Source organism: Melopsittacus undulatus, chromosome 3 (genome assembly GCF_012275295.1).
Source record: "Melopsittacus undulatus isolate bMelUnd1 chromosome 3, bMelUnd1.mat.Z, whole genome shotgun sequence".
NCBI lineage: Eukaryota > Metazoa > Chordata > Aves > Psittaciformes > Psittaculidae > Melopsittacus > Melopsittacus undulatus.
The window spans coordinates 45,409,367-45,426,434 of NC_047529.1; the positions used below are offsets into that span (position 1 = coordinate 45,409,367).

At 40.7% G+C, this 17,068-nt stretch overlaps 1 protein-coding gene across 4 annotated transcripts in view; it reads right to left on the reverse strand.

Annotated features, from left to right (window-relative positions):
* Nucleotides 1–17,068, reverse strand: part of FILIP1 (filamin A interacting protein 1) — a 108,936-nt gene that overhangs the window by 25,306 nt on the left and 66,562 nt on the right. The window contains exon 1 of one of the 4 annotated variants that reach the window (XM_031052671.2): nt 1,072–1,104. The exons of 2 other annotated variants lie outside the window; for them this stretch is intronic. The gene's annotated coding sequence lies outside the window, so the exon portion shown is untranslated. Of the gene's footprint in view, nt 1–700; nt 808–1,071; nt 1,105–17,068 lie in introns of those variants that run through there. One more of the 4 variants, XM_031052670.2, reaches the window with a different exon arrangement.

A 17,068-nucleotide genomic window follows, 5' to 3' on the forward strand; every position in this document is an offset into this window, starting at 1 on the left:
TCCGAGTGCTTCTGTGTTTGGGGCCAGGCTGAGATACCCAGGGGCTGAATTTCGCTGATTCTGAGCACTTAGTATTTCAGCTAAAATCAAAGAGAGACCAAAGGTGGTCAGGCTCTCTAGGAAGCAAAACAATCAGGGCTAACACTCAAGCTGGGCAATTCAAAATTAGGTAAGACTTTCAAATCATCAGCTGTAGTCCTCCCCTCATATCCATCTCAACTGAGGGAGAAAAGATGTAAATTAGATCAGACCCCATAGCAAGACAAAGAATAAAGCACATCTGTGTTGCTTTCTCCTTTCTATCCATGAAACTTGAAAGGCAGGGAACAGAGAAAAATATTTGACTGACCCTGTTACAGAACTTCCCGAGTTGCTGTTCAGTTTATCACAGGGTCAACTCTGAAAACAAATGAAAACTTGTAAAAACAATCAGTTATTGGTTCTAGTAACTCTAAAGAGTTCACATATGTTCACATATGAAAAGCACCAAAGTCCTTTAAGAACAAAAGACCAAAACGCATTCAGCCTACAGAACAGTATTGGCACTGGACATTTTTTTTTTTCCCAGCCCCCCGATTATGATATCCACGTTAATTTCGCAGGTCAGGGGAGGGGAAGAGGGATGAGCAGAATGCATGCAAACAGCATCTGTGAGGAAACGAAGCAGTAGCACTCAGCCGAACGATGGAATCTGCCAAACCTGTCTCCGAGCTGCGGCTATCCTTCCCTGACCCCTGGACGCGCTGTCCGGGAGCGGCAGTCCCGCAGCCCGACCCCACCGGGAGCAGCTCCCAGGTTCCAGCCAAGCACTCACTAGCACCGGCTCGGGGCCTCCCGCCCCCTTAGTGCGGTTCTGCTCAAGCAGGAGCAGGAGCCGCGGTGGCGAGAGCAGGGCTGCCCCGGGCATCCCTTTCCCCCCCAGACCTCACTCCAGCCTTGTGTCCAGCACTCTCGGTTAACCGGTGCAGTGCGCATGTACGGGAGCAATTAGCACTGCTCAGATTAATACATTAATAATAATAATAACAATAATAATAATAACAATAAAACCCAACAACTGAGTTATCTTACCTTATAATTAGACCTTTTCTTAAAAAAGATATCAAAAAAAAAAGCCCCAAACCCAATGGAAAGGGTCCGCGCCAGCTCACCCTCCGCCGTAGGGAAGGCGCCTCACGCCGCTGTGGTGTCCCCCGGCCCCGCAAGGTGACGGCTGCGCCCCGCCGCGGGGTCGGTGCCGGTCCGGGGGGGCTGTGCCGGGGTCGGGGGGGCCGTACCGTCGGCGCGGCATTGTGAGCTCCCTCCCGGGGCAGAGGGAAGGGGTGGAGCCGCCGCTGCGGCTCGGCGGGGCAGAGGAGTGGAAGGGGTTGAAGTGGCTCGGTTGCTCGGTTCTGCCAGCGCCTCGTTTTAGTGTCGCTTCCCCGGAGTTGATTAGTGACAGACCCCTCCGGGCTTACAGTTTGTAGGTTAACGATTAAGGAATATGACCGTCGAGAACGCATGTGAGCTGCTGTCGCGTAGCTAAGCTAGGATGCACAAAAGCCATGCTCTCCAGCCCGAGTTGCCAGTTCGTTCCTCTGACTCAAGAGAAGTTCACATTGCTTTTCTGTTGTCTTCCCAGTGTTTGAAGCGACAGTATCACTGTCGGTAAGCACTGGCTGATCTTAAGATCAGTTGGTAATGGCATGACTACATGAAGAAAATCCCCCTTGGATTTAATATATTTAATTTAATATATTTAATTTCTTTATACATTTAATATACTTATATAATATTATACATGATATATAATATAATAAATAGCATATAATAATGTATAATATATAGTAGATGTAATATATTATTTATAAATATTATATATTTAATATATTTGGTTTTGAAAATTCATGCATAGTAGCAAGCCTAACTGAAGGTCTGAAAAGCACCACTCTGCTAGCTCCCTGTTTAAAGAAGTTGTAAGTCAGCCCTTTTGTTCCCAAACCAACATAAAAGAATTTGGGAACTCCTCTTATTTGTCTAATGATTCCCTAGATTGCCCACAGTCACTTTTTCAGGTCTTTAAAAGGTGAATGAGAACCCACTCTACCTTTTCCCTTCCCTTTTTCTTTCTCCTTCTCCTTCATCTATTCTTTCCCCTTCCCTTTCTCCCTTCTCTTTGCCTTCCCATTTACCTTCCTCTTTTCTTAAGAAGTTTTAAAAAACTAAAACCACTGAAAGCATATAATGTCAAATACGACACATAAAAATGGACCAGTGTGTGTTTGTATCTTGAGAAGGCACCTTATTTTGTGTTATTTTCCCTTATGACTCTCGCCTCATTCACCATGCAGGCTGGACAGTGCTCATTTGAAAAGCAGGAGCTTGGTGATTGATTTTATGCTCTGTATTCAAGGCCCTATTTACCACATGCTCTTAAGACTCCGCTGAGAACAGAAATATTCATTTCTGGGTAGAAGACAGAAACACAAAGGGATTAGGGATTGATTGGGACACCTGCTCTGGGGTGTGCAGGATGTGGTTTTCAGAGCACTGCAGGGTAAGTGCTACAGGTGCTCAGGTCACAGCCCTCTTTGCCTCCGGCCCAGTAGTGCATGCTTCAGACTCCTTCATGTCAGAGCCCAGATCTCCAACAAGCTTCCCGAAACGAGAATCAGTCTTAGAGTAAAAACCATTCACAACCCATGTAAATAAGCTTCACATGACTTAACTAGTGCCATGTAGGAAATCCGTCACACAAACTCAACGGGTAGAGTCACATTTTCCAGGGAAACATATACTAGCCTTAATCATTCTCTCCCTTTTTATATTCTCCTACCTCATGTACTAAATACTTTCCAAAAGATGAAGTTGGGGTCCTACAGAGAAATTGTTGCTTCCTGTGAGCAAAACTGATGCATCTTAATAAGTTTCTGGTTTTCCAGTGTCAGAGGTTTCTGTACAAAACTTGTGCCTGATTGTGCAATTACAAATGATCACATGCATTGAACAGACAAATGGCCTGCTTACTCCACTTCTTTACTTACTGTGTCCTTTGTAATCCTAGGAACTGTTCTGGTAGAACAGAACATATTCTTTAAAAAAGAGGAAACTGCACACACAACAGCAAACACTAAAACAGATATCCACTATCAAAATTTAATGATGTGGCATTGGCACTTAGTGAGATTGTAGAAGAGTTTAGATCCTTCAGATTGCCTGCATAAAAGTCAACAAAATAATTGATAGCAACAGCAGGTTGTCAGCCTCAAGGCAGTTTGATACTAAAAAGGCATATAGCACTTTGCAAGCAAGGTTGGAAACTCTGTGCTGACAGACAGGTTTGAGATGAGCAGCTGAGAGCAAGGCTCTGCCTCTGTCAGTGCTGTCTCTGCTCACACACCCCATCCCATGGGCATCTGGTTACACACCCCATCCTGCTTGTTGCACAGCTCATCCAGCACCCCTGCACCCACCGTTTGGTCCCAGGCTCCTCCTCATCTCTGTGCTGTATTTCTAACCCCCACCTTTTGCAATTCCACAACCCTCCTAGATGTCCTCTCATATCTGCTGTGGCTCTTTTTTTGTCTGTGATGCTGTGCTTGGGCCAGGCTGGAACTGCAAGCCACACATGGTCTCATCTCAGCAGAAATTTCACGGATGTCAAGAGGATCCTAATTCTTCTACTAGGAAGGCAACTGTGAGTTTATAGCAGTCAGGTTTATAAAGATATGACATGAGGAAGGGAGGGGACAATGGGTTTCCAGGACAGAAATGATCACTCTCATGAAGTCCAAACACTCAGCATGATCAGCAGGCCAAGGGAGGTGATTCTCCCCCTCTGTTCCGCTCTTATGAGATCCCATCACAGTACTGCCATCCAGCTCTGGGGTCCCCAGTGTAAGAAGGATGTGGACCTGTTTGTGTGATTCCAGAGGGGGGTCATGTAGGTGATCAGAGGACAGGAGCACCTCTCCTGTGAAGACAGGCTGAGAAAGTTGAGCTTATTCAGCTTGAAGAAGAGAAGACCTGGGGAGACCTTATAGCAGCCTTGCAGTAACTAAAGGGGGCCTACAGGAAATCTGGAGAGGGACTTTTTTCAAGGGAATGTAGTGACAGGACAAGAGAGAATGGCTTCAAACTGAAAGAGGGGAGATTTAGGTTAGACATTAGGAAAAGATTCTTCACTATGAAGGTGGTGAGACACTGGCATAGGTTGCCCAGAAAAGCTGCCCCAGGCCAGGCTGGATGGGGCTTTGAGCAACCTGGTCTAGTGGAAGGTGTCCTTGCCTGTGGAAGGTGTCCCTGCCCATGGCAGGTGAGTTGGAACTGGACGATCTTTAAAAGGTCACTTCCAACCCAAACCGTTGCCTGATTCTATGGTAAGGTACTCCATGTATCATTATTTCTCAAGAGCACCTTCACTTTTAAGTCTCATAAAAGGCTGGGAAAATCGAACTTGCTCCCCAGAATTTCATGAATCTTTCTGTTTATGCTTTCATTGTGATGACGTATTTGAAGAAACACATTCCTGAGTAAAGCAGCACTTGCAACTTTGTAAGACCAGATAAGAAAACCACCAAGAAATAAAAGCAGGGGAGGGAATAGATAGGAATACCAAATTCCAGCTCATCTCTGAAAGTCAGAGATTGTGCTATGTATCTATAACTGTAACAGTTGATGTTATATATAGCTATATATTGATATATAATATATTGATATATATATATTGATATATAGCTATATAACAGTTGTCTGCTAGAGAGGAGAGTAACTGGGAAGCAAAGGATGGAATTGGTTTAACTACTTAATGATGTGCTAATACACTACACATTTATTCGATAAGTTGCTCTCTTTAATAAACCACTAACCTCTGCACAGCAGTGGATTCTTCTTGTTGATCTTAGGGATTTCTAACAGATGATTGCCTGATTTTAAAATTCTCTGTAAAGAAGGCTTTGTAACCTTTCCAGCAGGCTGCTCTGCTCTCTGCTGGCTCTTATCTTCAGTGAAGAAACACATGTAACATTTAGAGCGAAAGCAGCACTTGCAGCTTTTTCCAACTTCTCTAACATGTTACAAAAAGCCCAGATATTTCTGTTTTGCTTACTTACGTACATGAAAAATTATGCTGTGCTGTTTGCCAGACTTGATTTTTTTTTGTTCAAAACACCTCTAAAGCACTGCAGATCATTATTTTGGTGGGGTTCTTCCTTCATTTGTTAAGTCAAACTCATTTGGTAAGTCAGACCTGTCCTCTATTTTCTACTTAGCCAGCTGCATACTCAGAGCATAACAAATATTAATGCATTCAGTAGCATTTGACAGAGCATGAAAACTTTGAATACTGGGAGAGGGGAAAGGCTGATTTTAATTTGCTGCTGAAGATCTAGTGAAGAAGGTGATCCATCAGGCCTTTTGCAGACAAATAAGTAATGGAGATAAATGCAGCAAATTTTTGAAACATGATTTTGTAGGAAAAGCCTGAGAAAAAGACTTCAAGTTGGACTCTGTGCTGTTATATCTCAGACAATACATTTTATATGGCATACGTCATGCACCCTAAAAAGACTTCATTTGGTGAGCTGCACTGACAACTGGCTTTGTTCACCTTTGATCTTATTTAAAACAGGTTGTTCATGCAGCTGTTAAAGAAACGGTGCAAGCACACACACACATTTGCACATAGGCTTTTTTATTACTCCTCAGATCTTTCTAAATAAGTCATGCTCCCTAGATTTCAGATTCTTTTTCTCTTTGCAGCATGAAAATTGCCCTGTTAGGATCTGCTGTCTTTTGTGGAAACATGATTCAGAAGTTTAACAAAAGCATTTCTGGCTTTATTTTCCTTTCGACTTTTTGCCCCCTTCTGGTTTTGTTTTTTTTCTTTTCTTAACACTTGTGTGTATCCTTCTGATATCTGGGAAAGCTCAGTATCTCCAGTACTGGTGGGACTCCCTGAAGGAAAAGTGATTACAGCTGAAGTAGGACCTGTCTATGTCAAGGATACTCTTTTAAAGTATGATTAGATCATTGCTTTGTGAACAAGCACAAACAGTGTAATAGGAACAGGCTGTTGCCCTTTGACCAAAGCATCTCTGGAGCCCAGGGAAGAGGTGTCCAGGACCTCAGACAAGCAAGTGCACACGGCAGAATGGTTCCTTGCTGCCCCCTGTGGACCTGCCAATTTTAGCATTGCTTACTTCACATATCCATGCTTTATTAGAGCATCCGCTAATACTATCTTCACCTATCTGGTCTCCACGCTTGATTTTCTAAATTGCTCACTTTCGATTTGCTAGATGCTTTTTGGGAAAAATGATGTGGAAGAGGGAACTTGAGGCTTTGAGAGCTGTTTTTTCTCAGCTTACCAGGAGACGCTTGAGTCTTTTAGCAGTGTCTTGGCCTCTTTTGCTCATGCTGGGTCAGGGACATGAGTTAAGCCTGACTGATTTTCACCCATGTGTTGCTTGTCTGTTGGCAGCTGGCTCTCTGTCCTTGCACTTTCTGCAGCCTCCCTCACACCTGATTTCTCTCAGTATGGGTTTATAGAACAGAAATACTCCATCTAGAGATGGTCACATTTTTAGGTGTGTCAATAAGTAACTCATAATGAACAGTGCTAAATATTCCCTAACTGGAAATTGAAAATTAAAGCAGAATTACTTTTTTTCCTAAAGTGTATCATCTGTTGGTGCAAACAAGTTCTAGGAAGTCCCAGAGCCTGTGCTATATTGCATCAAGCAACATCATCAATATGATGGCTTCTGCTTCATTTTTGCTGTATTTTTATATATATGTCTTTGCTTGCAGCTCAGGCTATCTTCTCCCTTCATCTCTTTGCTATCTTCCTTCTCTCTGCCATCCAACTGGAAGGCTCTACAGCTCTCTGCTTTTGCCAACAGCTAGTTCCCTCACCACTCCCTCTGTTCTTATTAATCTCATAATTTAGATTCACTTCCTATATTCTCACGTTCTGCCATCCCCTGACCTAAACATGCCTCTTTGCTATTCTTTGCCCTTTACCTTCCAGTTCTAATAGTTCAGTTCTTGCCCCACTGCTTTAACTTCCGATGAGCTTTTCTGGACTTCCTTTTCTTTTGTGCTTCTTACTGACTCCTCCTTAAAGCAAGGTGATCCAGTAACTGACTAGGAACAACAGGCACCTGAGTCCTACACCTAAAACTAAACATCCAACTCACTGCTTCCCATTTGCTACGCTAGTGAAAAAATGTCTTTGGTAGAGTGAATAAAGCAAGTGGGCAGGAAAAAACAAGAGAAAACAGGCTCTGCAGAATTGCTGTTTTGTTTCAGCACCAAGCAACACAAGTGACAGTGTCTGGAGTCACCATGACAGGGTTTCAAACATGGGAAAGTGTTAAAAAAATAAGAGTGAAGAGCTTTAAAATCTGGATTTAGGAAGTAGCATCATTCGTGTAATTGCATGCATGGGGCTAGTCAAGCATGGAAAAGCTCACACAGCTGCACAACAGCAATGCAGCTTGAGAAAAAGAGTCTGCTCAAGTGGAGTCAGTATTAAAACTCCATTTTCCTCAATGCAGATTTTCTTAGAAATACAGGTTATGTGTACACTGGTTTATATCATACTTGGCCACCTCACTCACATCTTGACACAAGGATAAAACAATACACACCTATAAAAGCAGAGAAAAGTAAATAATCTCATGAAGATTCTTTCTTGATTTTTAGATATGATTTCCTATGAACACCATATTTGGTGATCTGGTAAATGATGAATCCTTAGTAAAATTATCAAATGCTGTAAAAGAGCAGTTAGCAGCTGATTTTATGAACTAAAAAGATACTGATAGATTTTAACATCAGCACTGTGTAATACTGGCAGTCACACCACATTCTAATATACTATGTTCCAACCATCAATCTGAAAGTCTATGAAAGTATTTTCTGTTAATTTTCATGCCAGAAGCCTCAGCTCTTGCCCTCAACCTACCCACCATACCCATATCACAACTTGACCTTTGCTAGTTCTTTAGTTTTCCAGAGATGCAGCATAAATGGACACCTCTTCTCCCCTAACAAACAACAAAACCCACCACAACTGTGAATTCTTAGTTTTGCTGCTTGCATTTGAAGATTTCTGTCTATTGAGAGGCATTTATCGAAGAGACTGTCCCCACTGTACACCCCACAGCACTAACCCAGGAGATAAGACTCTCCCAGGATTTGAGCCTGGTGTTTTAACCTCCTACTTATTGCCTATAACAGGATACAAAAAAGAAAGACACATAGATTTGTGGAATTCAATTAATGAAGAATTTTAAAAGGGAAAGATAGAAAAACCAACATACATACAAATCTGATTTTTGGGAAGATCTGTATCTTGCAGATCTTGTATTTTGTATGCTGCACGTCCTTGGAAGTCCCATCATCTTGCCTGAGACAAACACTCTCCACCTGAGGTTATCCGGGCCTCATGAAATACATGTCTTTACACACATAACAATGAGGGGCTTCATCTGAGGACCATGGAGACATGGGCTGACACAGCCATCACACAAGAATGGGAACCATAGGTGCTTCCATCCAAAGGAAGACTTGCAAGAGGATTGCATCTTGCACCAGCACTTGTGAGCTGCATTACTTGCCCAGGATTTGCATACCTGTTTTTATTTCTCTCCTCAGCCTGAAGCCATTCCAGCTTGTACTACCCTTTTACAAGGTAATATCATAACCACCAGCCTGTTGCATATTTGACCAGCTGAAGGAAAGGACAGGGAAAATACATGTACCCAGTTGGAGAGCAAGCAAGGTGAAGCCAGTTTTGTACACTAAGTGTGAATTAGAATGTACTCTTCTTATCTCTGCTTGCCTTAAAATTTCTTTCTGCCCTGCCTGTGTTGCCCTCTGAATAATTGCAGGGCTTGTGCATCCTGGCATATAGAAGTTATATGAAAATAGAATCAAATGAGAAATAAATATTGTTGATAAATTATTTTTCTGGAGACCAAACTGTTATGAAGCTTAAGAAACTCCACTTAAGAAATTGCTGCATGTAATACATTTATATATTCCTAGGTATACTTCTACAGGTACAATGCACACACTGTTTTAACATTTTCAGAGTTCTATACCTGATTCTCATTAGTCCCATTAATCAAGAAGAGCTATTCAAAGGAATTGCAACAATGCCAACTTTGTGCTTATAAAATCCAGCATCAGGGTGGCATTTTTACAGATCAGTTATTTCTTAGGACCTGAAGAAGCTGGATGTAGAGAGTTCAGTGTGTTAATGATGGGCACAAAGCCATTTTGCTTGCCATCAAAAGCAAGTTGGACCAACAACAGCACTTGATCTGTCAGATAAGGACAAGAGCAAGTCAGACTAGGACACATTCTTCTCTGTTGTAGGATTAGCAGGGCCCACAGTGTGAGCTGTACAACAACTGCAGGCAGCAGTGCCCTATCCTCCACACCACCCACCTGCCTTTCACCAGTATGAACACTGTTTTGCCCCTACTGCTTTTGGAAACCAGGTTTGTATCCCAGCCAGTAACTTTCAAAATGAAAAAATGTTGAATGTTATACATCATTTTAAAACAAGTAATCTAGGAACAGCCTGATATTTAAGTGAGAAAAGATAATACATCTACCCCTTTTCAGGGGGAATTGTACAGGAACTTTTATCCTGTAATATATACACTTGTCACCAAGAGATACTTTTTCACCTATGACATAACTGCTATCATCAGAAAAGCATTGCTGTCGCTCTACCATAATTTAGCCTCGTTTTCTGCTCATTTCTTTATCTTTTCTCATTAGGGCATTACATACTCAGCTATGTTACTATTAATCATTCCCTAACATAAGCAGCTGGATATCAGAACTGTGTGACTAACTGATTTTTCAGTTTCAGAGATGAACCAAAAATTAAATAAGTAATTATCAAAGAAAAAAAAAAAAGAAAAAAAACAGCTTTATTTTTCTTTCTCATTTGCGTAAAAAATAAAAAAGTTTCATGTGAATTTCAGTGAAAAATTTGTTGATTTGAATAAGTAATTTAATTTCCATCTTCATCATTTTTTAGAAAAGTAACAAATAGAGAGGACCATATCTTGGGACCATTCACCAAACCAACAGGTAAAAAATTTTGCTTTTTTGGAAGATGGAGAGACCTGGACCAGTAATTCCTGTGTCTGGGGGAATTTGAATACCCAGGCACTGACCTACAAGAATATTTTCACCCCTTAGGTGAAAATAACTCAAAAAGTATGTAAGTGATGTGGAAAAGTGGAACAATTTTACCTGAGAAGAGTAGGAACAGAGACACCAAGAGAGCCAATGACATGACCAAGAAGGCCTCTTCAGAAAGGTGGATTTGGATCCCAGCAGATTGATGGGAGGATTGAAAGTCTCCCATGGACCATGTTAACAGCACAATCACAGGGTTATTTGATAAGGTGTTTTGACTAGCTGGTCTTCTGAATTAAGTAATCAGATTTTCTTTGATGACATTGATAATAATTAGTCAAAACACTAACTATGGCAACACAATATTATAATCACAGGCGTAAACAAATATGTGCTGAATTATGTATTTTGTGTTCTGCATTTCTTCCCCCTCACTTTACACAAGCTTTGGCAAATTTCACAAGAACATTTAATTTGGATTTCTGTGCCCCCTAGGTTTTTTTCTTCTGCCTTAAGATTCCTCCACATACAACCCTTAAAAAGAAGTGGAAACTGAAACAATGCAAATATAAAACTCTGCTGGTAGAGATACTGCAGGAATGAGAAGAGATGCAGAACTTAGCACACTTTTTGGGAAAGAAGATGCAAAAGCATCTGTTTAGGGTTAGAAAAGCTTCTGTGTAGAATCAGTGAGTCAGAATAACCTTCCTAGACAGATGAAATCTTGAGGTTCTTCACAGAATTTAGTGGAAGTTACCTGACCATATAGAACAGGTCTTGAATACTTGTAGGGCATTAATCAAACTAGTAAATCATATTCTTTGCTAATCAGTCTTTTTATCTCCATATAGGTAAACTTCCATGCAAACATAAAGCAAATATCCAAGATATTCAAGCTTAAGTTCTTATTAGCACAGATTTATACATGTAAATAAGTGTCCTCTAAATTTTTAAGAAATTCACTGAAACCTGGCACTTCAACTGAAACCTGTTTCTAATCTTTCTGAATGAGGAAGCAATTTTCCCTACATGACCCTGATTCAGTTCTTGTTTTCTTTGCCTAAAAAATGACAACTTAAAAAGATGTCCTCAGTAGAGCTGTGAAGTGATCTTTATTTCAGTAGTATAATAACTCTGAAACACGCCAAAGGCCTCTTAAACGTTAAAATTGTTACCTATTGCACCCTGGACAGAGTTTGGGTTTGTGAGTAGATTTTGAATGAAGTCATTTTTTCCCCCTGCCTGACCCTGGAAGCATTTGAATTGATGATTTTAGCAAGCAGACTTGCTAGAAATAATGAATTACATATAGTTTTGTATTATAATTCTCTCTCAAGGGCTGTGAAGCTGATGCCTACTCAGAAATAGTTTTGGACGAATAGCTGAAACAACACATGATGCCATTTTATATAATCCCAGAAGTGACTGAAAGACTGGACAGTTTTGAGGACTATCCAAGTGTGAAGAGATGGATTTGGATTAGTCCCAGCTCATGGCAAGCCTCACATTCTGTAAAACTTGCAGTACTTTTCACATTGCTTCTCCACAGTCAGATGTGGCTGTTTGTTCTCATTTTTAAATTACCTTTGGAGCCGTTTTGTTGCATCTAGGGACCAGATTCATTGGTTAAAACATAAACTCTGAGCACTTGCTGCCCTCCAGTCAGCTAAAGCTGTTAAACAGCACCTGCAAAATGGATGACCTTCCAATTTACTTAACTGTGCAGAAATTGTATTTGTCATTTCCAGGGTTTTTTCATTTATTTCTTTTAATAGACTACTACAGAGTTTGTGATCTGTGATCCTGTGAATGTATTACGTTGCAGAAAATAGCCAGCATTTCCAAACCATACAGATAGTGTGTCAGCCTAAAAGAAAAGAATAAAACTGTACTGTTGTCCTTGTCTTCTACATTATAAGATTAAAAGTTTAGAGATGCACTTACTGGAAAGTAGACAGTGACTCAGTGTTCTACTTTGGCCAGTAATGTGCAGTAAGACGAGTAACTACTGTAGGCAATAGTGAATTCCCAGAGTCCCACTGGGCTGGATTTTCGTTTTTTTGGGTCACAGTTTGGAAACCAGGACACAGAAACAGCCACCATATGAGAAAAAAGCCAGAGTACAAATATGGCTAAGAACTCTTAAAGGAACAAAAAAAATAGCAAAAAAATTTCTGTAAAGTAACTGAATTTCCAGACTTAAAAGGAATCACCAACAGATTACACAGTTGCAGGCTAAAATCTGTGCTATATGTTTGCATCATTGCACCTCACCCCAAGATCTCTGTATGGGACTATTCTTACCACAGAATTTCCCTTAAACTGATAAATCACAGAGATTTATTGGCCCTGAACACTTCATACTTTTGGCTTGACTGTTCTCTATAAAGAAGTAATTGATAGATACTCTGCCCTGCTGTCTTCCTGCCAACTTCTTTATTTTACAGTGTCCATAAAAATCAAGAGAGAATGCAAACTGAAAAGGTAACATACACAAAATCTCCAAGCTATGTCTCACTCCAGCCTTTACACTTGCTTGGGTCCATGAAATAAAGGAAAACAAAGCAAGCACTTCCCAGTGAAAGGCTTAGTACTGCCATTTTGTGGGAAAAGGGAGAAGAGAAGCTTTGGTAATAAAAGCAGAAATGCAAAAAAGGGAATTGGGGAGGAAGAAGATTTTAAAAACTTGCTAACATCAACACTCCCATTTTTGTTTCAAGACGGCTGTGTGCTTTATTGCACGCAGATCAGTTTCCTTTGCAGGTGATGCGGGCCCAGAATTACATCACCATCAGAGCAGCCAAGAGCATCTTGGTGCCAGGATGACCAAAGCCGAGAGGAATGTATTATCACAGACCTCCGAGAGACTTGCCAGTGCATTCCTTGCTGGGGGTGCTGCAATGGGGGAGGCAGAGAGGAGACAATTTTACTCAAAGACTGAAAGGAAACTTTGTGGAGAAAAGATCTGGGGTCACAGTCCTGCTGTCTCCTCTAAGCAGATCTAATTATGGCCATGTACTTCAAAAAGAGGGTTTAACTAAAACCAGATTTAGCAGGGCACTGCTTAGGAAGTACAGACTGAATCCCCAGCCTTGCCTTTGAGGAAAATGCGAAATGCTTCAGTGCACTGAGAACACTGTCACTGTGGTTGTAAAGAATAATTTGAAGAAAGGAAAGAGCCAATTTTAAATTCTCATCACTTCACGAAATAAAGTCTTACAATAAGATGTGACTAAACATAGTATTGATGCTTTCAGAAAATACATTAGATACTAGGTGTATATTTACTGATACGTTTTGTGGTGGCGTAAACAAGTCTGAGCAGTCCCAGGGACTGTGCTGGAAATGATCAAATTACTCAAGAAGCAGTTGCACAAATCTCCCTTACCGAGCTCCATCAAAGCCTTTCTGCCACATTGAACCCTCTGTTCAGCAAACCACGTCCCATGCATACGAAAGAAACTCCCCCCCCCCATTTTTGAAGGCTTTCAGGCTATTTCTGCCCTCTGTCCTGCAGGACTGGCTCAGTGGCTCTCACCCTAAGGCTGTTTCTGAACCATTAAAATCAATGGGAGCTTTCCAGTGATTTTAATAGCAGTAAAATGTGCTGTCAACAAACAGGATTAAAAGAAAAGTACAAGACAATTTTTTCAGAGATTAACAACTCTAAAAATGTCAGGATTTTAAGCCTCATCTCCTAGGTCAATTAAGAGATTGAAGCAGTGCAAAGATTACACAGAGCTCTCCCCTTTGCCACAAAGTCCATCTAATCAAATAAAAAAGTTTATGCTTGACTCTAAAGATCAGTTTCCAGTGCAACTCCAGCCAGACCCTCATTCTCCATTTGCCAGACCAGAGACTCCTTACCCCACCATCTGCCACCAATAGTCTCTGAAGGGGGACAGGGGCCTCCAGCTCTTCTCCTTGTTCCTCAGCCTCATCAGAAGGCTTCAGAAAGATGGCTGCTTTTGCATTTCCAGGGTTGGAGATGCCCAAGGAAAACTTAATGTTACAGGAACAGCAGCTGAGATGGGCAAGCATGGAATATGGGAATGTTGGTCAAAAGATAAAAATAGAAAATGTCCCTAACTTTCAAAACTTCCCATTTTTAGATATTATTACGAAATACCATATGGAATTTTGCACAGCCACCATGTCTGTAGAAGCACCTTCCACTAAAAGTACCAGATTTCTTTCATCTCCATCTGGCAAACAGTTGTTGCTACTCTCTTCCTGTAACATGCCAACCTTTTCCACAACCGTTCTGCAGCATAGTTGCACTTGGTGTTGCAGAGCCAACACCAACAGACATTTTTCTCCATTTACCCCTCCTAGGTGTCTACATTTTGAACATCCTGTGTACAATTTTTTTTATGCATAATTATTCTTGACAAATCATGTTTTCCTGTTAATTCCTTCCTGTGCAAGGGTGACCTAATAATTGCTCCTTCACAAGGACTGTTTGCTTTCATATCATGTTGTTGTGGATGGATTAGAGATAATGTATGAAAGTGTATGTAAAAAAACAATATTCCAAAGTAAATACATTAAGAGAGTGCTAGAAATACATTAGAACTGACGCATATTTCTGCTCATTGAGACTTTCACAGAGCAGCAAAAGCAAATGTGGCCTGTAAAAGCTGGTGTGGACAACAGGGATCAGGAAAGACTGGTAAAATACTGTGAGGAAAGAAATTACATTAATTACTTAAGTCTAGGATAGAAATTATTACTGCTCTCCTTATACCAGACTGCTATGAGATGGCTGTCCCATAGGACTGTTCTTCCTCGCCTCACCCTATCTCATTAACACTGTAACTGTGAGTGCAGCAGAGGGGCTGATAGGCAAAGTTCACCTTGGTGTCCCTTTTTTTTTCATGGAGACTACATGTCCAGCTCTTAACAAAATAAGCCCCAAGCCTCACAGCACCACAGTAAAATAGATTATATATAGTGGTACTTATAAAATAAGAATGCTTATGCAGGATCCTTGAGAAATGCCTTTGGGCAGGTCGCTTCTCTGTCCCAATATGCAGATTAAGTGAATATTTGGAGGGGGTTTTTGTATGTTTTAATTTGCTTTAACTTAATTGTTCCAGTACAAACTCCTTCTTTTTGACAAAAATCTATTGCTGATTACTACTGTGGGGCTTTCCTGAGAAGTAATCCTATCACCTTCTCTTTTCTCATGAGTATATCTCTCAAGTGATACTTCCACTTTTTAAGACCTACAAAGATGTGGGTGCAGCCTCAGTTTAATGTGCACTTAGCAAACAAAGATGAGGCATTGAGATCATTTAAGACTATACACTAGTGTGTGCTTTCCAGACTATCCTGACTTTGCTAATCTGTTTTGCCAGTGATCTGGAAGGAGGACCTTGAAGAGGGACAGACAGGCATGAGTGGTTTTCTGTGTTTGCCTACATGCCATGTTCTCCCTGCTTGGCCACTACTAAACTTGAAATGAATTTTCTTATTAGTGTCTTAGACAGAGTGGATTAAATAGCAAACATCAGGCTCCTCGTGTCACTCAGCGTAAATCCAAAGGGCTTCAGCACTGCAATTCTTCCCCTACAGCCACTAGTACAGAGGCATTGGCAACTAAAGCCAGGGGATTTAGTTGCTCTGAAAGATCTGCTTTCAATAGAAGTTCGAACTCAAATACTTCTTTTTTTATTGCTGTTTTTACAAAACTTACAGAATGAAGAAAACCCAAAGTTTAAAAGAAACAAAAGAGCAGAAAGAGTATCAGAAAATGCCCACAGAGATGGGACTTGATATTTCAGTGGTAGGAATATGAGACAAAAAGATTTTCAATCAATTCATTGAAGGAAGTCTGTTCAAAACAGGTCATAATCTGAGGTTACATAGCAGCCTTCATGAATTGAGCTGGAATAATAAGATGGCAATAACTGTCAAATTAAAGTGAATATAAAATATAAAGACAGATGTAAATGGTATTTTAATACCACTTTTACTTTTGTAGCATTTTAGTCGCCTAAATGTCCACACATACACAGATATTCTGCATAGAGAAAAAAATTACATCTATGAGAATCAGATGTGAAATTGCTCCTTGGAAATAGAACAATTCTTTTTCTTTATTTTATTTTTCTGCTAAACGATTCAAATTGCTAAGATCCAGAAACAATTTTGTCCTTTAAAGTTTTCCAATCAACCCAGGAAAACAGAGACAGAAAACCAGCAGCTATTAAACCAGGAAATATGGTCACTGTAGCTCATGTGCCACCTACTCAAAGCTGGCACTGAACTGTGCTCAGGAAATACACTAAACAATTTAGCTCCTGGCTTTTTGCAAATCCCTGCCACCACCAGACTGTGGTTTCCTCAAAAGCATTTCTTCTTTGAACTTGCCTTAAGTATTTTTCTCAGAGCTTTTTTAAAAAAGTTGTGGATTGATTTCAAGCAGTTTGGTATGAGCATGAAAATTCCACATTGAGGAACTGAGGCTGTTAGCAAGTGCTCATTCTTCACATACAGTGGGTGCTTTTTGTTTTCTTAGAGCCTCAGAGAACAAATTACTCCCACAAGGAGTACAAACACTGGAAGAAAGAAACCTGGATCATATAAGCCTGTGAGATAAATAGTGCAGATAGTCCATTGTAGGCTGGGCATGTTTTATAAAACATAAAATAATTTCTTCCAGGGGAACACAGAACTTGCCTGAGGCATGTGGCTCCAAAAATATGAAAAATAATGCAAATGGCTTGTGACTTTGCAAGCCTAAATGTGAAGGGCATGGCAAAATCCCTACCAGTTGTGTGCCAGTATCCTAATGTGTGTTGTGGTTTTCCTTACTCTGTCCTCCTGCTGTGACAAACACTGCCCTGTCCTTCATGAAATGCAGCACTTAGCTAAGCATGCCAGCCTCAAACGTAGCCAACATAAATGACATATGATC